Source organism: Colobus angolensis, unplaced genomic scaffold (assembly GCF_000951035.1).
Source record: "Colobus angolensis palliatus isolate OR3802 unplaced genomic scaffold, Cang.pa_1.0 Scaffold166, whole genome shotgun sequence".
In the NCBI taxonomy this organism is placed as follows: Eukaryota; Metazoa; Chordata; class Mammalia; order Primates; family Cercopithecidae; genus Colobus; species Colobus angolensis.
This window is the reverse complement of record NW_012114777.1, coordinates 626,607-652,575: the sequence shown is the minus strand read 5'-3', so window position 1 is coordinate 652,575 and position 25,969 is coordinate 626,607. Positions and strand designations below refer to the sequence as shown.

General features: G+C 43.8%; 2 long non-coding RNA genes across 2 annotated transcripts in view; both read right to left on the bottom strand.

Moving 5' to 3' along the window:
- The window catches only part of LOC105508669, a 47,264-nt gene extending 22,577 nt beyond the window's left edge, over window positions 1-24,687 (bottom strand). The window contains exon 1 of the long non-coding RNA XR_001001313.1: window positions 24,312-24,687. This is a non-coding gene — a long non-coding RNA (uncharacterized LOC105508669). The remainder of the gene's footprint in view (window positions 1-24,311) is intronic.
- On the bottom strand, window positions 6,228-9,621 carry LOC105508668. Its single transcript, XR_001001312.1, has 3 exons — window positions 9,556-9,621; window positions 7,750-8,054; window positions 6,228-6,374 (listed from the first exon to the last, which is right to left on the bottom strand). It is a non-coding gene; the product is annotated as an uncharacterized LOC105508668 (long non-coding RNA).
- Window positions 24,688-25,969: the final 1,282 nt, after the last annotated feature.

The window sequence follows — 25,969 nt, the reverse complement described above, 5'->3', positions numbered from 1 at the left end:
AGTTCAAAATGCAGAAATCACCGGTCTTCTGTGTCCTTCGCGCTGGGAGTTGGAGACTGCAGCTGTTCCTATTCGGCCATCTTGCTCCTGATTACATCCCTTTTTTTTTTTTTGAGACGAAGTCTGGCTCTGTCACTCAGGTTGGAGTGCGTGGTGCCATCTTGGCTCACTGCAAGCTCCGCCTCCCGGGTTCAGGCCATTCTCCTCCCTCAGCCTGCCAAGTAGCTGGGACTATAGGCGCCCGCCACCACGCCTGGCTAATTTTTTTTTTTTTATATTTTTAGTAGAGATGGGGTTTCACCATGTTAGCAAAGATGGTCTCGGTCTCCTGACCTTGTGGTCCGCCTGCCTCGACCTCCCAAAGTGCTGGGATTACAGGCATGAGCCACCGCATCCGGCTGAATGCCTCCTTACACTTCAGCCTTCTCATACACTCTTCGTTATTATTTTTTGGCGTCTTTTGGACATTTTGGTCATTTAGAGACACCTGGACAGTTACATATCTGTCTTCTAAAAAGCCAAGGCAAATCTCCACATGACAATCTTTGAAGATACGGTATTAGTCAAGCTGTTCTCTTTGGACTCTTTAACAAGCAAAAGCCTTAATTCCCTGCTGTAATTCAAATTAAGATATTATTTCTTGAAAACTTTGAGAAGTAAATGAAATTTTGGGACAGTTTATATTTTTTCGAAATAAAGATATGATAAAGGGTATATATTTTACAAGCCAAAAGTAGAACTTCATTTATTTACAGTTTATGTCTGAGGGGTTGGATGAGACTGTGTTCACATGTATAGTGTATGCTAGAATATGGGGAAGGATTGCTTACCAATCCGTGTCATAAGGGGACACTAATTAAGTTTGGATAACAGCTAGAGAAGAGAAAAAACCTAAGGCCGATATTTAGATCACTTAAAATATTTGTTGCAAACCCACTGCCTCTCAAATGCCTGCTCTGTGCCAGATACTGTGCCAGTATTATGAGTTTTGAAATAATTCCACTTTTGTAGTTTGCTATGTGAGTGACATGTTTTGCTGTGAGGAGAACTTGAAAGGTTTTCCTGCTGTCTTGAGAATGTGACATCATACATTATGAGACCACACATCTTAGCTGCTGAAATTCAAATACATAGAAACTCCAGAGTGTCACAGATACTCCGAAAGCTTAGGCTGCACTCTACTAGCCACTTCTCTGACAAAACAAAGTTAGCCAGTGTCCAGGTGCCTTCTAGTAGTCACATATCTCTGCTGCCATCTCTTGGATGCTATCTATTCTGAGAACTGCTTGTGTAAAGATACACCTCAATCTTTGATTAGACTCTCCTTTCCACAGAGGCCTGCTTCCATCCCACTTGAGCAATTTGACTTTAATAATTTTGAAGCTCACTCACTAGGTGGTAAATAGACGTCATCTAATCGAGGGTATTCCCTGTGAAATGTGTTCACGTGTAAGCATTGTGACCCAAAAGAAAAAATATCTCTTTGTATGGCAATAAACTGAGTGATTTGTGATATCATACCATGAGCATTTCTTTAACCATACAGAACAGCCATGCACTTTACATGCATTATATTATTTGGTACTTATGATAATAGTTATCATTCCCGTACTGGAAGGACATCTCATGGAAAACTGACATTTTTTACAACCTCTAAAAGTAGTAAGACAGTTGGGAGAAAAGTCCTGGGAGTTATCATTTGGTTCACTATAACAGAAGGACAAGATGGTCTGGATGTACCATTTTGGCCCCACGGGGCTGGCTGGGCTGGTGTGGCTGCCTGGACCACTACTGTGCCCTCCATCAGTGACAATGAGCCCTGGACAGAGAAGGACTGGTGGGTCAAGAACATTCAATGCATTTGTCCCTTGCTCAATGCTCCAATTTAACCCACCATCAGTAGAAAGCTTGAAAAAGTACACTTCCAGCTGAACGCAGTGGTGCCCGCCTGTAATCCCAGGACTTTTGGAGGCTGAAGCAGGTGGATCACCTGAGGTCAAGAGTTTGAGACCAGGTTGGTCAACATGGTGAAACCCTGTCTCTACTAACAATATAAAAAATTAGCCAGGCGTGGTGGGGGGTACCTATAATCCCAGCTACTTGGGAAGCTAAGGCAGGAGAATCACTTGAACCTGGGAGGTGGAGGTTGGGGTTGTAGTGAGCCAAGATTGTGCCATTGCATTCCAGTCTGGGCAACAGAGAGAGACTCAGTCACACACACACACACACACACACACACACACACACACACACACAAGTACACTTCCAAAAAGGGAATTTCCTTGTGACATAAATAATCTCTGTCACCATCAGCCTCCCAATAGTCTGAATTATGACATAGGATGGAAAGTGGGGCGAGGTGATCTTTCCCTCCCCTGCTTCTATCTCAACATTTCATGACTATATGAGCTGCAGAACGAGCAGGTGTTAATTACCTAAGAAGAACAAAGAGAACAAAGTGCCCCACTGGCTTGTTGAGAAATGCTCAGTTACTTTCTGAGACAGCCTCAGCTTGGCTCAAACCTAATCATTTGCTAAGCCAAAGAGGCTCAGGAATAGTTGAAAGTCAAAGTCAGGAAATAGTATCATGCAACCTCACTGAGACAAAAATAGAAAGGAACAGAGCTTCCTATATAATCCACACTTGGAAAAACACAGTAACTAGACTAATAGATTAATTGCTTCCTCTCAATAATTTTTTAGTTTAATTTTTTATTGTTAGTTTTCAGTAAAACACACACATACTGTGGATCTAGAAACAAATGACTATTGCGTGGCAGGGCAGCAATAGAGGGATGGTGGGTTGCAGGCCTGCTGGGGAACCATCTAGTGTTGACTCAGGAATAGGGCTGCATGGGGCAAGCTCAGGAGCAGAAAGTGATCATGAGGAACTGGAGAGGATAGTGGAATTCAGCTCTGCGATGTCAGGAAGATAAGTCCAATGCCAAGGGCCTGAGTCACAGGTATGAGGTATGAGGGACAAGGTATAGGCCAGGAATTTGGAGTCAAGAAGAGGAGACCAAGCAAAAAGCTGACCAAAAGCACGCAGTAAGTTATTCCTGAGTCAGCCCCAACTTACGGAAGCCCTTGCACATATTAGACACGAAGGAAAATTTGTCAGCTAAATGAAGGGATGCTTGAAGAATGAGGGTCTGTAAGGTTTGCCTTTCAAGGCTCATGGGACCTGATGATAGGATGCATTGGTCAGGATCCAAGTGTGAGCGGGAGCAGAGCGGGCAGCAAAGTGACAGATCTGATTCCACACACAGATGGGTCAATAAAGCAGGAATTCAAGTAACTGAAAGAAACAATTATCTGTAAATTGAATGCCAGGAAAGTGTGGAGAGAGGTGGAGGATGAGGAAGAATTCATGGCATGATTTGGGGAAGAATATCCCGAGGTAGAGAGAAAGTAAAGAGTGAAAATAGGACACTAGGAGCATAAGGCATCAGAGTAGCCAGGGCATGCAGTGTATGGGGCCTGTGGGCCAAGAAGCCAGGAAAGTCGTCTGAGCCCGAATGAGGAGAGCTCAAATTTGGGCTGAGAACTTCAGACAGGGGACATGCCCATCACTGCATCATCTCATCACAATAGATGTGAGACTGGGGAAAGGAAGAGTGAGTTCTCTGAAGGGTTAGGCCTGTGTTGTGGTGTAGCAGGACATTCATGTAGTCCATAATTTTCTCTGAATTATGGAAATATCATGGCATTACAAAAAAGGGAAAAAAGCAAAATTATGGCACAAAAATTTTACAACATGTGCCTACTTTCCATCTTATGGACAATAAAATATGAAACAGGACAGCATTATAAGTGCAGTTGACCCTTGAACAACTTGGGAGTCAGGAGCGCCGAACTCCTGCACAATCAAAAATCCACATATAACTTTTGACTTTCCCCAAACTTAACTACTAATAGCTTACTGTTGACCATAAGCCTTACCAAAAACATAAAACGTTGACTAACACATACTTCGTATATCATATGTGTTAAATACTGTATTCTTACAATAAAGTACGCTACAGAAAAAGTGTTATTATTAAGAAAATTGTAAGGAAGAGAAAATATATTTACTGTTCATTAAGTGGAAGTGGACCATCATAAAAGTCTTCATCCTCATCATCTCATGTTGAGTAGGCTGAGGAGGAAGAGAAAGAGGAGGGTTGTTCTTGCTGTTTCAGGGGCGGCAAAGTTGGAGGAAATCCACCCATAAGTGGATCTTCGAAGTTTAAAACTGTGTTGTTTAAGGACCAACCATCAGTGCAATGTGAACAACAGATCTAGTGCTATGCTAAACTCTTGAGAGTGTGACATGGAAGGAAACTACCACATACAACTAGTGATGGGATTTTCCCCCACCTTAAACGTTTTTGAAACAAGGAAGATGTAAATTTTTTAAAAGGAGTAGTTTAAAAACCTTCTAGGTGTCACATTTACAATGCAATTCATTGTTATAAAATACTGACAACAATTGTATATCTAACATACTTTACCAAGGGAAATACTTTACAGGGGTTTACATGGCACATTTATGTCCTCCACTCTATAAAGCACAATCTTGTTTAATTGAAGAATTTTGTGTCTCCATTTGGAGGATTTCTTGTGATTAGAAAATCCTTTTTGCTAGAATCATGGTGGTTGAAAAATTGTTCTTAGTGTTCTGATTTTCCAAGTTTCCTTTGCACAGGCAAAAAATGTAGAGAGGAGGGGAAGAGGAAAACAGAAAGAGGAAATTTTTGTCCAAATAATGACAATGGAAAGGTGAACATTTAGCTAACTGAAACCAACCCAATAGTTTCATAGATAGTTTCTTGCATAAACATAGAACTTGACCCTTCTGGTCTTAAAGCTTAAACCTTACATTTGTTTTATCTGAGTTCTTTCCTCAGGAAATGACCTTCAGGTCTCTCAAAAAAAAGTGTCAAAGAATTGAAACTCACCAGATCATCACATTCAGACAATGAGATGGAAGACCCCTCATTCATCCTGATTGCTTCTCTGGCCCTCCCTAGTTCCTGTTTTCTTACACATTGTTACATTTCTTCCCTACTATAGAAACCCCTAGGTTTAGTAGGTCAGGGAGATGGGTTTGAGACTGGGCTCCCATTGCCTTGGTTGCAGCACTGGATTAAAGACTTCTTTCTTGGCAATAATTGTCTCAGCGCTTGGCTTTCTGCTGTGTGGCAAGCCGGAGGACCTAGGCCAAACACCTGGTGTTCTGGTAACATAACCAGAAGCCTTTGCTTTGGTGGGTACACGTGGTTATTTTCCAGCAGAGAAATAGTCAAGTGAGAAATAGGTGTTGTCTCAGAGAGGTCTATGAGGTGGGGAGCAGGAAGGGTCTGGCGGGATGGGGCTGGTGTGCGAGGCACATTCCTGAGGATTCTTTATTGGGAGAGATTTCTGCCTTAGCAAGAAATACCCTAGAAGCTTCTTACCTGGGGCAGATGGTTGATTCTGTATGCAGTCTTCTAAATGGTGTGGGGTTTGCCAAACATGGTGCTTAGAATCTGGACTATCCCTTGTATTTCTGTCTTTCTTTATCCCAACCTCTTGCTCAGTGGCCTCTTTCATTTGCTTCTTGAAATGTGTGGTCTCCGGTTCCCAGATTGCTGTTTCACTCTTCCTTGCGACTCTGCTTTGATGTACCATGGTGCCTGGCACGTAGCGCACTGTTATTAAGAACTTGTTGAGTCAATGGCCCAATATGGCATTGACGTTTTCTTTGAAGTGCCTGTCTTCGTTTGTTCAGACTGCTGTAAAAAAATTACCATAGACTGCGTGGCTCACATAACAGAAATTTATTTAACACGGTCTGGAGTCTGGGAAGTCTGAGATCAGGGTGCCAGCATGGTCGGATTCTGCTGGGGGCCCTCTTCCTGGTTTGTAGACAATTTCAGACCTCACATGAGGAGAGCGAGAGGAAGCAAACACTCTGCTGCCTTTTCTTGTAAGGCACTAATGTCATTCATGAGGGCTCCACATTAATGACCTTATCACCTCCCAAAGACCCATCTCCAAATACCATCACACTAGGGGCTCGGGCTTTAACATATGTATTTAGAGGGGATGCAAACACACAATCCACGGCAGTGCCGAATAGTCTAGAGATTCCAGGCTCTTCAGAAATCTCTCTGGTTTGCATCTGTTCTTGCCCAGTGAACCCTGCTGTGTATGTACCTTGTTTTGGTTGGATATTCCTTGTTTTTGTTTGTTTTGTGTTTTCTTTTATCTATAGTGAACCACAGGAGATTTGGGGGCTGATTATATCTGACTGCTGGTAGCCCAGTACATGTGATTTCTGGTCCTCACTCTTCACTAGACCTGGGACCTAGGATGAGTCATTTCAACTTGCAGTATTTCAGCTTTCTCATCTACAAAATGGAAAGGTCCTAAATGTTTTATATGATTCTGGAACTTCTAGTTCCAACATTTTGTCACTACAAGAATTTCCCCTAAATCATTCCTTTCTTATTATAGTCATTGATTGCTTAAATTCAGTGATGTTGAGATGGATGGCTGTGTTTCCTTTTTCTTTAACAATGACCACAACTGTATGTCATTATTATTTAGTAGGAAGCTTGAGGGGAGGAAGTATCCTTAGAATATTTTGGATTTTTCTCTTACCTGTAAGCTGGCTTTCTCATTTTGCTCCAACAGTCCTTATGATTCTGGGAAAGAGGACAGGGCAGAAGCCCCTTTGGAAGGGAAGACCATGACCCTGGGGAAGTGGCTCTGTCTGGCTTGTGGATTGTGGGAGAGAATAAGGTAGCAGCCAAACCCTGTCTGCTGCATTAATCTCACTCTGAGCGCAGACTTTTGAAAGAGGGGGTGGCATTGAATGGGATGGAAACAAAGCTAAAAGTGAACAGGCCCTTTCCCTTCACCCAGTGGGCCTAGACCGACACCATCTTGCATGGGGTCCTGCCAGAAACATCCTACAACCACATCAGAATAAATAGTATGGCAGGTGGGTGTATGTAGACAGATGAGGCTCAGAATTTATTGGCCATGAGTCTGTTTTGACCTTGAGTGTCTTGGAAGGTGTCTTGGAGTTCCCATGTAGCAGAGGAGAGACGGAGGGGCTGAGGTCAGAACCACTAGGTGAGGGTAAGCACCCAGGGACCTTGCCATAGGGAGCATGGTGACCCTATCCACCAGGGCTGCAGGATAGATGAGAGACCCAAAGCAAGACCATGTCAGCAGCTGAGAAAGATGCCAGGCCTGACAGAGACAACATGGACCTTGAGATGCCAGGTGCAGGGTTCAGGAGCAGAGGTGAGCAAGGCCTGGCAGAGAGGACTCCATTGCTGCAGAGGCCAGCAGGGGCCCAGACAGCCGTGCCTACACTGGCTGCCTACAGACCTGTGACCTGTGTCTCCCTCGCCCACCTGGGGACATGGTAACTCCATGTGTATCCTACCCACTGGGTGCTCTTATGGCGGGAGAGGCCGAAGAAGGAGCATACACTTGACATGACAGCTGCAGTGAGAAAGGAGGCAGTCGGAAGCCTTATGACACTGCTTTCCTGTGAATGGACACGTTGAAAAGGCCTTTTCCCTTCCCTTGCTGTCCAGTGGAGCTGATGGGGTGGGAGACTAAGGAAGGAAAGATCAATAGTAGAAAATAAGCAACACAGATGTGCTTTGCTCACTTGAGTGGAAGTGAGCACAATTTCAATCCAGCCACGGCAGCACCATTAGAGGAGGCTGCCTGCCTTGCGTTTCCCACCTGGAAGGGAGCTCCTGCCTGCTCTCTCCGTATCATTTCTCTGGCTGGTGGTCTGCGCCCCAAGATGACCTGGAAGGGAGAATATTGCCTCATCTTCCCTGGGGCCAACAGTGCACAGAATGGATGGGCTTGGTGAGGAAAAGGCTATGAGCACTTGAGGCCAATACTGTGGTCTCTGTCCCGTGTCTGATAAGGCCCTCCGTGTGCAGGAGTTGTTTTCTGTTAAGGAGTTACACACGAAATAAGAGAAAGAAGTAGTCCGATGAATGCCATTTTCCATTTTGGACATACAGACGGTCCCTCAAATTCGCACTTCGATTTTCCTGGGTGGAAATGGCAAAGAGTGACAGGTCCATTATCAATCTACTAAAAAACTGCCTGGTGATCATGGGAGTCTTTCATGATGAATTTGATTCTATAGTCTCTTAGAGTTGAGGTGAATTTGTTGTTTTAAAAATCCCAGAATATAATTAATAAAAAATGGTAAATGTCTTCTCATTCCCCTTCATAAGTGTGATGCCAGGAAAGGACATTTGCAATCTCATGCTGGGGAAAGACACTGTCATGGGAGAGGGAGAATGCTGGGCAGGAATGGGATGGGGAGGAGGAGGGAGGGCAATGGTGTCAGTAAAATTCCCCTGCATGGGAATAATATACTTGGCACAGCCTGGTGTTCTCATAATAAAAAGAATAACTATCATTCTGCTTTCCCCATGAGGCAAAACAGATGCTTTCTCTATGACGAAGTGCTCACTCTTGAGTGGAGCAGCCATTTCCACAGCCAAATGTCTCAACAGCAAACTGAAATTCCCGGGCCAGATTCCCCACTCTGTGCAGCACACCCCTGAAGCAGGTAGAGACTCTGCTCACCTCACAGTGGCAGCTGGAATGTGAGCGTGCTTGGAGGGTGGTGGTTGCGGAGGGAGGGAGGAAGGGAGAGAAAGAAGGGGACTGAGAGAGAGAAAGAGAAAAACAGAGAGAGACGGAGAGAGAGAGAGAGAGAGGGAGAGACAGCAGGAGAAGGGGGGGCGGCCAGAGAAGCAAGTGCTATAGCATGCACATGCACACACACACACACACACACACACGCAGAGAGAGAGGCAGAGAGAGAGAGAGGGAGACTCCGAGACAGAGGGGCAGGGAGAGAGGGAGAGACAGCGGAGGGGTGGGGCAGAGAAGCACACACACAGAGGCAGAGAGAGAGAAAGAGGGAGAGAGATAGAGAGAGAGAGAGGCAGACACAGAGGCAGAGAGAGAGGGAGAGACAGTGCAGGGGGGAGCAGAGAAGCACAAACATGCACACAGAGGCAGAGAGAGAGAGAAAGGCAGACAGACAGAGAGGAAGAGACGGGAGGAGAGAGAGAGGGAGAAGCAGAGGGAAAGAGAGGCAGAGACGGGAGAAAAAGAGGGAGAGGCAGAGGGAGAGAGAGGGAGAAAGTGGGGAGAGGCAGGGAGAGAGGGAGAGGAGAGAGACAAAGGCAGACAGAGGCAGAGAGAGAGGGAGAGACAGTGGCGGGGCAGGGAAGCACCGACATACACAAAGGCAGAGAGAGATGGGGGTAGGGTGGGGGAGAGTGGTGGAGAGTCAGGGAGAGAGAGAGATTGGTCTCCCCATCCTGCCCTCACTGACCTCCTGCCAGGGTGCATGGGACAGGCAAGGGAGCCACCATAGTGAGAGTAGAGAACCCTCCTAATATTCTCGATTGAGAAGAAAAAAGAGGTCCTGTACTTGTGGAAGGATGACTTGGATACAAAGAAGGAAGTGTGGTTCCTCGCGGCCACCTCTGCAGAGGTCCCAGGGCCATATGCGACCTGGGCACTTACCTGCCCACCAGACACACTGAAGCCCGCAGTGGACATGCAGGGAAGAGGGAAAGGGGCTCCAACCTGGGGAGCCCATGTGCTAGTCAGGGAAAGGGTGACATCGAATTGTGCTTTCGAGCTCACAAAGCCCTTTCTTGAGCTCCATTGCATTTGTTCTTCACACGCACCCTGCGTGATGTTGCCAGGGTTTTAGCGTCTCCTAGCTTACCCAGTTAACCCGACTTGGAAGTGGCAGAGACAGACTCAACTGAAGCCTGCTAACTCTCATTTTAGCCCCTTTCTACCACATGCTGCCACTTATGACTCAGACCCCAGCACGCCCAGGTGGAGACCTGCTGGCATTTATGAGCCTGGATACCCTGGGAAAAGATGTGGATGGGATTGGGTGAATGGAGGTGCAAGTAGTTCCTCTGTCTGGGCAGCAGTCACTACTTGGACACCACAGACACTTCCCTGCAGCTGAGCACCAGGCTCTAGAGCAGAACATTTCCGGGGAAAATGGGAAAACTTGCAAAATGCAGTTTGTTTTTTCTGCAGGTCCATGGGAATGTTTGTCTGGTTCATTCTTTTTGTGCCTTTATGCACAAGCAGAGGCAAATCTGAAGTGATGCTTGCAGCAAGGCCTTCTCTGCAATGACGAGGAGGCGCACCAACTCCCTTTCCCCTCCCCTTGCTTTCTGAGGCCCGTTTTACTTGTCATGAAGGTGGATTCGAGGCACTCAGATGTAGGTAGGGCACAAACAAGCTGCTAAGAGAGCTGACATCCACGTGATGACGACCCCTTCCTTCTCCATGGCAATTAAGTGCTTCCAGTGATTCTATGCGTTATGATCATTTTTCGACGTAAAGGAGATTTCCATCTATCTTTCCTGGTCCATTTCTTTTTCCAAGGAGAAAAAATATCAGAAAATAAAAGGAAATCAAACAGCACAAGTATTTAACACGAGTCTGGCTGCTCCTGGCCAATCTGCCCACCTTTTAAAGGACAGAGGTGAGGGGCCAAATCTCCCCTGGATAAGTGCCTCTGCTAGAATCACTGACTGGCTCAGCGATCTTAGCACTTAGCCTTTCAGTTACCTAGTTTCCACATCTGTGCAATGTGGACAGAAATATACCTCTCCTGCGGGGTGGTGGGGAGGATTAAACCAAACATGCACATCCCAGGTGGAACGCAGTGCCAGGCTCACAGTGCAGACTCAGGTATGGTTTGCTGGGTCCTCAGCCACAGCACATGTGCTCCAGAGCTGTTTGCTGCCACAGGTGTACTTGTGTCACGGGAAAAGGGAAAGACAAAAGCCATGTGCTTGAGGCACATGAGCTCCACGAAGCTCAGAAACTTTCTCTGGGGACAGAGGGAGGTGAATTTGGTTAGGGGCCCGCCTCACGCCTCCTCCTATCCTCACAGTAACAAATGCTTCAAATAGCATCACCTGTCAGAGTGTGTTCAGTTTCTAGATTGTCAGGCAAAACCTCAATTAAAAAGAGAAAAAAAAACCACCAGGAAACTTAGTTTAGATCATGTCACATGGCCAAGAATATGTCAGTTCTGGAGAAAACTTGTTTGTCAGAAGGTAAGATATTCATGCCACCCCACAGAGCCGAATTTTCAGGGTGGCAATATCTCGTCCAGGGGTTTGTTTCTCTTCTAATGAAGGCTGTCACACTGCAAGGCTCTGGGGGACGTGCAGACTGGAGGAGCCCAGCCCTGTGCATGACACCCTCCAACAACAAGGAGATTGCATCTTACAACTGTCAGGAAAATAGATTTGCTGCTGAGCACTTGTCTTGGTGCAGTTTATTAGACTGCATCAGTCGTCTTAGGCTGCTTTGTCCTCAACACAAGGCTTCAGATGAGGAAGGGCATGCGAGATGAAAACACAAAGGGAGAATACACAAAAGGTAGAGGCTCATCTTCACCAAGGAAGGATAGGTGGGATGCCTAGGTGATGACGGGGAGCACAGAAAAGGTGCCCATGCAGTCCCTGGTGTCCTGGGGACACAACAGTGCGGGCTCTCCTTTTGAAAGTGGTTTTGAGGTGACTACCATGGGCTGCCATTTCCATTCTTGTCTTGTAAGAGAGGCAGGAGTGTGTCAATGGGATTGTCTCTGTGTCCAGTGGGACTCAGTGACAGCAGCCAACTGAGGTAGCAAATGCAACAGCTTGGCGGATCTGACTGCAAAGTCTTTGCCAGACTCAGGCTTGCTTGGGTCATTGAAGGATTCTGTGTGTTTTCTCCTCTGGCCTCAGATATGTTAAGTATTCCTCCAGTGTGCCCACCCTCTGAGGCCAGAGATTGGAGGTCATCAGGCTGTCAGCTGGCAGAGTGGAAGTCCCTTCTGACCTTGAAAAGCCAGCAAACTGCTATCCACAGTCTGAGAAGTAGCCACACTCACATGTTGCCCATGCCTTGATGAAATAACTACCCAACTTTGAGGCCTTCCCCATGTGCCTTTAACCCTCCTGTACCAGGGATTTTCAAGTAGCTGTTTCTTTTCTTTGGAAATTTTCTCTTTCTCTGTCTAGACACATTCTTCAAAGTCTAGACAGAGACCCAACTGCTCCAGGAAGCCTGTGTACATGATGCCAGTCTCTGATAGTTTTTCCTTCTTCTGATTACCTGCATTTTCTGTACAAATTTAGCACAGACTTGCCTGTATCATGGTTACCTTAGAAATAATGTTGATCTTGTTTTACATTTTCTTTCATTTCTAAAAGGCAAGCATTGTACTTAATACTTCTTTGAATGTCTGCAGACTAGCACATAAAAAGACCTCAATGTCGCTTTTTAAAATGGCCTTTCTGTGATTCCCGGAGAACCTGGTTTACAACGTGGACTATCAGGTGTGTGTGTGTGTGTGTGTGTGTGTGTGTGTGTGTGTGTTGATGGACAGCCATCCTGCTGGAGGTCTCAGGAAGTGGGAGTAGGCAACTGTGAGATTAGACAAATCTGGAATATCCACAGCATTGTCTCCTTTAATACATACCAAATGTGAACTGCAGTGGCCAAGCGTGACTTGTTTCAAAGGCTCCTTTCTTTCCCCTGCCAGCCCATGAGTGTTAGGAAAGGAGAGTTGCCTAATTGATCTCTGCAGCTGCAGGACCCAGCCCAAAGCCCTGCCCTCAGTAAGTACTCATACATTTTTTTTTTTTTTGAGACGGAGTCTTGCTCTGTCGCCCAGGCTGGAGCGCAGTGGCCGGATCTCAGCTCACTGCAAGCTCCGCCTCCCAGGTTTATGCCATTCTCCTGCCTCAGCCTCCCAAGTAGCTGGGACTACAGGTGCCCGCCACCTCGCCCGGCTAGTTTTTTTTGTATTTTTTAGTAGAGACGGGGTTTCACCGTGTTAGCCAGGATGGTCTTGATCTCCTGACCTCGTGATCCACCCATCTCGGCCTCCCAAAGTGCTGGGATTACAGGCTTGAGCCACTGCGCCTGGCCAAGTACTCATACATTTGTAGGAAACATTGTTCTCTCCTCTCCCCATCATCCCAGGTTGGCCCATGCTAATAAAAAAGAAGTCCCTCTCTTTCTGAGATTTTAGGGAAAATTAGCTTCCCTGCTTTCCTTGCCCCGCACTCATCATCCCCAAGGGAGGGGAGCATGGAGTCAGATGTGAAACTGCGGGAAGGAGCTGGAACCGGATGGCTCCTATCACTGAGGTGGTCTCTTTTCCAGAACAGCCTATCCAGGGCCATACACCACTTCTTCCCTCCCTATGGAGAGGTCTACAGTGGTCTGTCTGTCAGCCCGTGGGAAAGGGCAATTGGAGGGGAGGATGTAAATGCTCTATTATGTCCCCAGATGCAAAATGTTTCCAGTTCTGCTTCACTCACAATAAACCTGATGTTTTTGTCTTTTTCTGGATTCTTTCTGAACTCTGAGCAGGAAGAGGAGCCATCACTAACTATCACTCCCACGTCTCACTAAAGGGAAATATCTTGAAATAATATATCTTGAAAAATGAATGCTGGGCCTGCCTTACTCTCTGTATGTGTCACTCTTGGAGGCCAGTCTTTCACTTCACCTCCAGGCAAGGGTTCAATGTTGGTGTGAACCATGGCAGGACTGGTGCCTCTGGATTTCAGAAAGAAGAAGAAAGCAACAGACTTTTCTGAGCGTTTCTTTTTGCCCTGAGCTGGCCTCTACTATCTGGGAGACCGTATATTTGCAAGAGGTCCTATGTAATGGCTTTGAGGATTTGGGTGAAGGTGGGTGAGGAGAAGCCTAATGTGAACTCAGATATGCAGGTCTCCTGGGGTATGGAAGGAGAGTTTATGTATTCACCATGCCTTTTCTTCATAATTTGATGGTATGAAGTGTGAAGTGGGTAGCTAATTCCGAGATCACACACAACTCCTCTGAGAGCTTGCCTTTCATATGCAAAACAACCAATCCACAGCCTACTCCCACCACCTCCTCTTTGGGGTTTCACACTCTGGGCCAGTGTTCCCTTCCCTAATCACCCCAGGACAGGGACCAGACAGGTAGGGACAGCCCCTAAGTCCTGAGAGCCCTGAAATGATTCAAACCAGCCAGTCCTAAGCCTGCGTATCCTGCCTTGCCTGTGTTCCCCATGAAAACCACAGTAAAGACTCGTGCTTTGCTCCCCACCCACCTCCAGACTGACCCTGACGCTTCCCTCTATGCACTGCCCCCATGTAGTGCACCCCGTCCTCTTGGGACCTGTGAGTAATGAACTGTCTCTTCAGTGGCACTTGTCTCCTGATCTGTTGGCCTTGCCAGACCTCAATGATAAAAAAGCTTATATTTTAAAAGTTTAGAATTACTGAACTTGAAAGAGAGTCATGAATAGAAGAATAATAATACCGCCATCTCTCATTGGAAACTCACTTTGTGCCAGTCGTTGCTGTAAGTTTATTCACTGCATTAGTTCATTCAGTCTTCACATGTTCTCCTGTCCACTGATGTATTTTTCAAATCAGGAAAATGACTGGGATCAGAGGAGATAAATAAACCTTCCAAGGTGACATATCCAGGGAGCGGACAAGCAGACACAGAAGACAGCACACATTTGCTGAAAGGAAAGAAAATGGTGGAAATGGCTGTGGGCTGGGCTGGCTTCAAAGTGAAGGATTTTGTGTTTGTGAGAATTGGAAATCACTGTTGCCTGCATGAAGTTGCGGCAGATAAGCCATCTGGCCTTTGCACATGAAAGATCTCTGTCCCTGGTTATTTATTTATTTTTAATTAATTAATTAATTAATTTTGAGACAGAGTCTCATTCCGTTGCCAGGCTAGAGTGCAGTGGAACGATTTTGGCTCACTGTAACCTCTGCCTTCCTGATTCAAGTGATTCTCCTGCCTCAGCTTCCAGAGTAGTTGGGACTACAGGGGTGCACCACCAGGCACAGCTAATTTTTTTGTATTTTTAGTAGAGACGGGGTTTCATCACGCTGGCCAGGCTGGTCTGGATCTCCTGACCTTGTGATTCACCCACCTCGCCCTCCCGAAGTGCTGGGATTACGGGTGTGAGTCACCACGCCGGGCCCTCTCCCTGGTTTTTTAATAACTGGTGATGAAAACTGATGGGCTGGCTGGACACCCATGAAGTGTCTTCTGCTTATCAGCTGAAGACAGGGCCAGGCCTCACAAATCCCTGCCGCTCACAGGCTCCTATTCTCATGCTCCAGGTAGCTCAGAGACCGCTGAAAGTCTGTATCACATCAAGCCACTGCCTGAGCCACAGTTCCTCATGGCCTCACAGGGTTTCTGTTGCTTAAAGGCCCCAGGGAATGATTTGTGGAAACCATAAATCCATTTTACAGTTGAATGTCAACTGTAATGCCTTCTACTCAAAGGAAGCCAAGAATTAAATTTCAGAAAAAGTGAACTCTGCAAACTCCGGCTGTTTATATCACATCGAAAGAAGTTGAAAATTCAAGTTCAGTTGCTGCCTGTCTTCCCGTGTTTTTCAAGTTTGCTGTAAGAGAGATTCACAAAGGTGGTGTTTCTTTCTTTCTTTCTTTTTTTTTTTTTTTTGCCAGATTCTTTGTAACTTAAAACTGATCGACATTGGTCTGATGCATGTGTGTGGTGTAGACAGTCCAGGGATTCCAAGTCCATGTGGGCAAGGCACCATATTTCAAAAGACAACCTAGAGGGGAAGTGTTAGTGCCTCCAAATTCAGTGTGAGTTGAGCATCAAAATCACCTGGCAGGCTCTATGAATGTGACTTCAGCTAATGGCCCTTTGACACTACCTGCTGGAGCCGGCCAGGTTTGCCCATCTCACTTATTAAACACTTGCTCCTTCAGAAAATCCTACTTTAGCTTTTGTTTAGCTGGGAAGTTCAAAGACAGATCTTTCCTTCCAAAAATCATATTTGAGGCCTGCAGGGTCTGGACAAGAGGATGCTTTAAATAGCTCTTACTATTTTCCCCCATTAACCGGGCCACCCCACCAAGGATGTACATCTTTAAATTCTTCCAGAGAATTCAGATGTCAGCACCAGCAGTGCACAAAGAATGAATGGTCACCACCGGTGTGTTATGGAGGAGGAATCAGCACTCTGGGTGACAGCACATGGATTTTCTAGTTTTGTTTTTTGTTTGTTTGTTTGTTTCCAGTCGGAGTCTTGCTCTGTTGCCCAGGCTGGACTGCAGTGGTGCTGTCTCGGCTCACTGCAACCTTCTGCCAGGTTCAAGCAGTTCTGCTTCAGCTTCCCAAGTAGCTGGGATTATAGGTGCATGCCACCACACCCAACGAATTTTTGTATTTTTAGTAGAGCCAGAGTTTCACCATGTTGGCCAGGCTGGTCTTGAACTCCTGACCTTGTGATCCACCCGCCTTGGCCTCCCAAAGTGCTGGGATTAGAGGTGTGAGCCACCGCGCCCAGCCGGATCAACTGTTTTTGGAGTTGGTCATCATTTGGTTAAGGCATACAATTTTGCCATTTTGGTAGATTGAAAATGGTCAAATTTTAGCAGTTTCATACAGTTCGACCCCATTCTATACATTTTCCCCATCTTACTGTTATCTAGAGTGAGGGTGACCCACCAACCTGGTTTGTTTAGGGCTGGTCCACTTGTGGCACTGAAATCCCACATCCAGGGAGGCCCCTCTGTCTTAGGCAGACTGGAGTGGTGGGTCACAGCTGGGAGACCAGGTTCAAACTCCTCAGCTTGGGGTATGGGGCACCCCATCTTACCTGCGTCCTCTGCTCCATTAAGGTGTCATAGATAAGGGCAAACATAATTATAGTCACCAAGTGCCATTGTACATGACCTCATTACTCCTCAAAACAGTCCTCCGAGGCTTACAGAAGTTAAGTAGCCTCTGCAAGACCTCACCTATATTGGGGCTGAAGCTGTCCATAACTCCTGAACCTCAACATTCTGCTATGTGCCAGACACTCTCCTGGGCCCTGGGATTAAGAAGACAGGCCAGGCTTTTGACACGGAAAATGGAAAAATGTTAAACAACTAGTCGTTGGATAGCATTCCTTTGAAAATGTGGTACTCCCTCCTGGATTTGAGGACACAGAAGTAGTTTGGTGACGCTGCGCTCCCTGTGAAGCCTCGGAGGCAGGGCATGGCTCCCAGACTGTGCAGTGTGTGGGGAGTGTTCAGGTAAGGCCAGTGCCTGATAGAACAGTCGGGAACCCTACACCTGACTGTTCTGGTTGGACACGTGGATTAATTTTTGGGTTATCTCCCTGTGGATTGTTGCTCTTATGAACAGCTTTTAAAAATGGGGATTATTGGTACCTAATATATTGAAAAATAAAACTTACCAGAGCACTAGACAGTTCTTTCAAAGACAGCTGTTGGCCTCCCGACTTGATCAACTGTACTCCTCAAATGGGGGTGCTGTGGTTTCCCCAAGGAGATGAGAAACCACAGCACAAACAAAGAACATCTTGGTGGAGAGCTGATTGTATTTGAAGATCTGGGGAGTTTTTCTCCATTAAAAAGCAAAACAAAACAAAACAGACTCACATAAGAGGAAGGTTGGAAAAATCTTATGAATTTCTGATGTAAAACATGCAGAATTAATGCTTTTGAAGTTACTTCAGCTCTACTCCTAAGCTCTCAGGTCACAGAGTTAAATTTTGAAGTGCACGAAACCAGGCTGCAGTAATTAACTATGGAGCGCTGAGCTTACACGTCATTCAGTTATCCTCTGAACTTGATTTTTTTTCTTTTGTCATATAGGTCACCAATAATGTGGGATCCATTTGTTGGAGACAAGCTACTTTTAATCAAAAATTGTAAGACACAGTGAGTACTCAAGCATATGACTATAATTTTCTGAATAGACTTTAGATACCAGGTTTTAAAAGCATTTCAAAATGTCTACATCATAGTAGAAGCTTGGATTAAGCTATTTTATGTTTCATAGTCACTGTGGTTTGGTCTCTAAAATTATGTACATTGTCATTGAATAAAATTCTTCTTAAACAACTAGAACACTTGGTTGATTTTAAATGACTAATTATTGTTATATTATGTGAGAGCACATAAGGTATGTTCTGCTTTACAAGTAAAGCCTGGCAACGTTTCCCATGGTTTGCAATTCAAATTGGATGGCTCTGAGTCATTTAAAAGCAGGTGAGCAGCAGATATAAAACAGTTTTTTGAAAGGGGCTATTTGTTTCTCCTATCTTGGCTTTGCTGAAAAGAATTATTTAAGGCTGACAGAGGAATGAGGATGAAGCAGGAGTTGGGCTCAGTTTTGTTCACTAGTTCAGTTAGCCTAGTCATTAGCTTAGCATTTTGAAGCTTGAGTGCTAGAATCTACAGCCGTTCCCCTAAGAACAAAGTAAAATGTGATTTCCAAGTCCAAAATAATGAAAAAGTTTCAGTGATATTGAACAGGCTATGTGGAGGAGAGCAGAGGAAATCAGCAAACTCCTGCCTCCTCACGGCTGTCTTGGGGAGAATGTTGAGTGGATTGATGTTTTTATGCATATTAGACTGTTTTGATGAGATGGCCTTGCCAAGTAGGTGTTTGTTTTGTTTCTTTTCTTCCTTCTGCGTAAAGATGTTTAATTCCTTGAACCATCCTCTAGTTCCTATGGTTTTGTCATTGTTCTCTTAGGAAAGAGAAAGGTAACAGGAAATATGCACTCTTTACCCTTTCTTCATTCTCAGGGGGCATTGCGATGTTACCTTGAGTTCTGTATTGAGTTTTCAGTGACAGTGTTATGAGACGTGTGAGTAAGCATTTAACAATGACCAAGAACTAGTCAGATTCAAACCCAGCAATACAGAATTCTCATTTTAATTTCAAGTTATGGATATTTGTCTTTGATTTTTATGGATTTTGCCATTTTTAAACAAACAAGGTTTCAATGTTTATCTTCTCCGTAAGAGATGGGAAGGCCTACGAACATTTTAGCAACCCAAAAGATGATTCCTCAGTTTTTTCCTCAGGGGAATGTTTTATTTATAGGGAATCAAAGGAAATGTTTGTTTCCACGGGGAAGTATGGATAACATATAAAATCGGTTTTTCATTATCAACTAGAGATCACTAGGCAATATGTTAGTACAGAGATGTAAATGTGAAAAGGAAAAATGTGAAGCAGTATTATTTTTAAATATAAGTTTGCCACTTCTCTAACTCCCCCGCCCTAAAAAAGAGATTAGAGTTGTCCAAGATAGCTGTAAACTTGAGTTCCTATTAATTTGCATATATATTCAAGGAATGAGATTAAATTAACAAAGGAGGAGAGAAAGCAACTCTGGACCTGAAGCACAACTGCTGTTGTGTTGATGCGGAAAATGACTGACTCATAGACTTTCCGCAGAAGCTGCCATGATTCTGTGAGTTGTGTTAAGAAAAAACCCTGGAGCTCTGGAGAGTCTGGCTTTGAATCTAGGCTTGACCATTTATGGAGTATGTGAATTTGAGCACCTTACTTAACACCTAGGCTCAGTTACCTTGTCTATAAAGTGGGCACCAACAATATACCTTGAAGTTTTTTTAAAAAAATAGAACCAAATAAGTTAATATTTGTGTAACTCATGCTGCAGTTTCTGACAAAATAAAAATTCGTAAGTGTTTACCTTTTTAATTACTCAAATAACAAGTATTTACTACTAATATTTGACATGTAATTAAAATTTTCAAAAATTTAATTTTTTTTCCTGGTGTTAAAATAAAATTATAGTGACAGTAATAAAAAGATAACAGGTAAGGATTATCCTTTGGTTAACTTTGGTTAATTTTAAGTGGTGTTAGTGTGATATGACTTTAGCATTATTCATTATTAGTTATTCTAAGCATCAGTTAGGAGAGAGAAATCATCCAGAAATTTGAACAGGAAAAGCTGAACATAATGAATTATTAACTGTAACAGGGGATTGGAGTAAGGAGAGTTTGGCTAATAAGAACTAGAGGGTTCTAAGGAATACTGACACAGCAACTGGAAAGAGCTGCCACTCCCCCAGGCCTGAGATGAACACCTGAGGAAGGGCTGGGCTGAGAGCCAGACCTCACTGGAAGGGCACAACCCTGTGTCACTGGATGGCAGACAGGTCACTGTGGTGAGGCACTGGCAGGACTTGCTGGAAATCCACCCTCCGGAACTCACTGGAGATATTCCTTCTAAGGTGACAAGGGAAGCTGTTTGTGGGAATGTATTTCCCCGGAGGCACTGAGCCTTTGCCCCCAGTGCCCAAGAGAGACTGCAGGAGGTGGCTGTTGGGTGCCAGGCACCCCTGGCTGCCCTGCAGGAGCCTAGGGGTATGGGTGAGCTGCCTGCCCTGCAGGAACCTGTCTAGAGCAGGAAGCAAAACACTCCTGCAGTATCTCACCAGTGGCCTTTAGTGACAAAACGTAACATCGTAACAGTTAGCAAAGCGAAAATATTCAAGTGGCTCAGAACCATTTTCACAGAGCAAGCAAAAAGGGTGAATTTGGAGCTGAGCATCAATAAGTGGCTAACTCTGCTAGCGGGAGAAACACTTTTCCAAAAATTTATGTGAAATATATATGGTAAAACTTACGAAAAGAGGAGAATGTAAAGATACAAAGTACCTGAGAGCTTACCCCTGCTTAACCTGGTCAGTTACAGAGAACCTGAACTGCCTTGTTTTTGTCTTTTAATGCATTGTTTTTCTTGTAGTGAACTTGGAATGTAAAGCTTGAATTGACAAACCCTACAGGAGGCAACATTATGAAATTTGGGTTTATGGTTATAAAAACATTATGAAAAACATTACTCATCATTCTACATAGAGTTTTCAAATGAGTACTCTGAAGAATTCTCTCTGGTTGCAGTTCTGATGAGCGATAGATCTTGTTTCTCTTAAGACATGAAACACAGCAGAGCAGTAGCTATCCCGAAGTTGAGCTCATCAGACACGAGGCAACACTGGATATTGACTTGTGCAACTGATGAGATTAGAAGGCAGTTTAAATAAGAAATTAATCAAAGGTGAAGATTAAAAAATAACAGGAAACATACATGAGACTAATACAAACATTGATAATGTAAATGTGCTTCCCAAGGTAGAATATAACATTTTCCCTAAACTTTCTTTCCAGCAGCCTTATGAATTAATTGGTATTTGATTGATTGATTGACAACTCCAGTTATTAACTAAATTGAATCAGCTGGGAAACACTGCCTGGATTACTTCCTCAGAATTATTTCCGCACAGGGACTATATGATTGAATGTAATCAAATAGACTCAAGAAGGAATTAAATTCTTTAAAGTCACTTAGGCTTTTAATTTTTTCCCTCCTTTTTTCTTGTTGTTTAATAATTGAATACTCATTTTAAAAATGTGTTATTAATATATTTAAGGAATGAAATGTCATGAACTAATACTACCTGTAACAAGAGGAAGAAATTGTTATTGAAAGAAGGGAAATAAAAAGAACAAGTTCTGCAAGACTACTTTTGTGCCTGTTTATTTGATTAATTCTGGTAAGGGAGACATACATGTCTTGCAATCATTGTATATACATTGAATTTATATGCATATTCCTTTAAAATGCTATTTCATATTTCTGTGTCTCCACTTTCTGTTTAAGATCCATCTAGTTTCTCCTGGACAGGAACTTAAAACAGAAACATCTTGCAAAACTGGCTTGAGTGGGTGATGCTAAGTATACAAATAGCAGGGAGTGCTGTCTAACTAACAAGAAAGTTTAGTTTGCCAGAATCCTATTCATATCAAAGAATTTCAGAAATAGTTAGAAGGTCTGTTTTGGTAGCTGCTTACTACCTTTACGATCGTAAGTAGTTTCAGGTTCTATGGTGGCTGCTTTTGCCAGGAGCATTTGTGCTTCTTATTTGATCGTTTTGAAGATTTTTGTCAGGTGTTAAATAGATTGATTTAATCTTAAAAAACTTAATAGCATAACCCAATAAATCTTTTCCTAGATGCTACTTAGTGGCCCATTCCCATTTCCCGTTATGCACATGGTCTTGATAAGGTTGACCCATTCAATTAATTTGTGCTTAGTAGGGAGGACACTTGAGAGCAGCTGGGACCAGTGTCTGTCAGATAAATAAATATGAATTCCTAATTAGGCACAGTGAGAATGCCCAGAATGGTTTATCATCATAACCATTCCCAAAACAGGGTTGAGGTCTTATGGGGAGGCCTTACTCTGCTGTTTGTGATCAACCCCGGCTGGCACACAAGCCCTCAGATTCTGCAGTGATGCCTTCTCAAAGTATATTCAAGTATTTGCACTTAAATCAACAGAGTAAAAAAAATGTCAATTTTAAAAGAGATGATCATTTAAATGGTCTGTTAGAAAAACTACAGCAACATTGCTCCTCTCAAAGAAGAATGCTGAAAGGATAATTAGACATCAGCAGAATACCACCAACACATTACTGGGAAAAAGAAAGGGCACAGGAACTTCTAAAATTCACTGAAATAAAAATCAGCACAGGGACCTAGACCTTCATTAGAACCGAGTGATGAGATGAACTAGTAACGTTGATGAACAGCAGTATAAATGTTATACAGTTTCAGAATATTCCTTGGGATTACTCAGGGAGTCAGAAATTGACACATTTTACATTTTCTTTTGTATTTAAAATAGCCAATAAAATTCATTTTGCTAACATATACTTAAATCAATATGCATGTTGCAAGAAGCCAAGTTCAAGGGCACAATTTAGCATAAATCATGTGTTGGTTGTTGCTACTGTTAACAGTCATCTCTTTTTTTCCTGAGGTCAGAGCCAATTAAGAGACATATAGAAGCCTGGGAACGATCAAAATACCGGCTTTATGACTTATCAAAGCCAGATGGAAGAATAGGGTTTTATATGTGGGCTAAAGGGGATATTAATTTCTCCCGTGAACTGAAGTGAGTTCCGTACACTGCGCGGGGTTGCACCTGCTGAGGAGCTGGAGGAGAGCAGGGAGGGTGGGGTGCTGCCCCCTAGCGGAGGGCCCCGGTGCACACAGGCGACAACAGCCACAGACCCACTGCCCTCTTGCTTCATTTCCTTTGGTAATTCATGAGACAGTTTCCTGGGAAGTCCCATGTTTAATTTTCATCTTGATTGACTCTGAAACAGTATTCTCTGTGTAGCCATGAGGAAATGAGAATTTGCTTCTTACAGTTCTCCACTGAACTACTTTGTCATTTCTGATTGAAATAATTCCTCATTTTCGCCTCGTAACTAACACCCACTCGCCTCCAGGTTAAAGTTTTAATTACTTGGCAAAATCAGATACTAAATAAAATATGATAAAAATAAATCAAAACTCTTGCTCATCCTTACAGAGTTGCACAATTTCTATCTTGAACATGACAGGCACAGTCTCAGGATTTTCTTGCTCTGATTCAAATACAAAGTGAGTAGCTGATTTATGGCCCAGCAGGAGCCAAGGGCGACCCACCTACCTCCTAATCTAGAGCTCTTCCCACTTCGCAGCACTTGCTACATAAGACCTTAAGATGTAGAGTCTCGCAGAGCAGTTGCAAGTGCACTGTGGAGGCAGGTGGCTATGAGTTGGATTTCAGCTCTGCTCTGACTAGCCTTCTGACTTTGAGAGAGGTTATGACCTTCCTGGGCCTCCAGTGCTTCATGGGCAAAATGCAGACCACAACATTTCTGTTGCAATATTGCTGTATTTAAATGAGATTATGTGTTTGAAATGCATCTTGCTGTGCTTGGGGTAGCTTAGCAGTAGTAAGTGCTGGCATGACCCATTGTTAAGCCGCACTTACCCACAGTATGAATAAAAATAGTTTAATTTTACACAGTTGTAAATGAAAAGAGAATGAGTGTGTAAACCATTTGAAAAGATACTTCAGTTACATGGCTTCTTCCTAGAAACCAGCCGTCGGCAGAAGCGATCTATCAACACCTTCTTTCTTTTCTCATTTCTGGTTTGGTTTCTGGCTGCTCTGCCTCATTTTTTCCTTTTGTGGCTGCCTTGTGTCCCTGTGAGACCACTGGGGCTCCAATCTTGTCTCCCTCTGTCCAACCACAGCTACCTTTCTTCATCCTCACAGCCTGATGTCATGATAAGGGGAGTAACTTGCCCCTTCCACATGTAACAGAAAGTAACACTTCAGCAACCCCCAACTCTGGATTAATAACTCAGTTTCTTTTGGTTCTGGAACAGTTCAAAGCTATCTCTCTCTTTTTTCTTCTTTTAAAAATGTATTTGACAAACACTATGTAATATTTTCTATGTGCCGGACACTGTTCTAAGCACTTTACAAGTATTAACTCATTTTATCTTCCTATATCTAATCCAATTTTATATAAAACAGAAACCAAAACAGAGAAGGGCTTGGTAACTTACCTGAAATTACCCAGCTAGTGCTTGATGGAAGCAGCATTTCAGGCTGAGGAGTCTGGCCCTGGTCCCTGTGCTTTTAATAGCTCAGCCCAGCTGCTTCTCGGCCACCCTTGCGACATCATCTTCCATCTCACACTGCCAAGGGTGGGAATGCGAGACTTATTAGAAAAGCCTTGAAAAACTTAAGAATATAAGTATTAAAAAGTTCAGCATCTCAAATATTTATCATTTCTTTGTAGTGAGAACACTTAAAATATTTTCTTTGAGATGTTTTGAAATACATAGTACATTAACTATAGTCACCATGTTTTGCAATAAACTACCAGAACTGATTCCTCCCATCTAACTGAAACTTTGCAAACATCTCTTTGACGAACATCTCCCCTTTCCCCGACCTCCCCACCATAAACGTATACAACTTTTATTTGCCAATTAAAAATAAAATAAAAACAAAAAGAGGTGCAACAAACAGTTGTGCTTTCATCGTCCAAAACACTAAGGGTAATGCTGGTCCAAGAGAATGACAGATTTTTGAGGGCGGTTTTCTTGTTTTATTTTGTTGGTAGCGCAGAGGAAATGGGAGAGTTCTGGGTACAGAAAATGAGAGAGGAACTGGAGCAGGGGACAGGAAATTTGCAAAATGTCAGAGCTAAAGTTGTAGAGCAAAAGAGGGATCATTGGTGGGGCTTATGGGATCATTGTGGAGTTTACGATTGTCATCCTGAGCAAAGCCCAGGACTGAGAACAAGCAGGGAGAGGGAGGGAAGAGCCTCGGATAAGCAGTGCTGGGGCCAGAGGGAAGGCTGCTGCCATCTCTTAACTGGAATTAGCTGCCCCATGCCTCTTGGGCTTTTTGCCTTTCTGAATTTGTGAGCGGTTGTGCCTCAGAGATGTACTCTTGGGGGCAACTGAAACACACTAAAAGTGAAATGTCGCCTCAGTTATGAGTGATCCTGATGAAGACGGTAACCAGGAAGTGTCTGAAGCCCGAGGCCACCACTCTATAAACACCAAATGTATCGCTGAGCTCCAGGATAAAAATGATATGTGCTAATTGTAGGCGAGGGCCACATAAGCAAGGCCAAGTATTACCAAGAGGCACAATGAAAAAAAAATGATATATTTTTATTTAAAATTTTTAAGAATACAGTACATTGTTGTTAGTTATATTACCATGTTGTATAATAGACCTCTTGAATTTATTACTGCTGTCTAACAGATATTTTGTATTCTTTGACCAACATCGCCCTAACCCTCCTATCCCTGTCTCTGGTAACCACCATGCTATTCTCTGCTTCTTGGAGTTAGACTTTCTTAGATTCCACACATAAGTGAGGTCACGCAGTACTTGTGTTTCTGTCCTGGCTGATTTCAGTTGACGTCATGTCCTCCAGGTTCATTCGTGTTGTCGCAAGTGACAGGATTTCCCTCTTTTTAAGGTTAAATAATAATCCATGGTGTATATATGCCACATTTTCTTTATTCATTCATCTGTTGAGAGATACTTAGGTTGATTTCATATTTTAGCTATGTGAATAATACTGCATTGAACATAGGAGTGTGGATGTCTCTTTGATACACTGATTTTAATTTTTTTTTGATAGACACCCAGTAAAGGGAATGCTGGATCACATGGTAGTTCTATTTTTATTTTTTTTTAG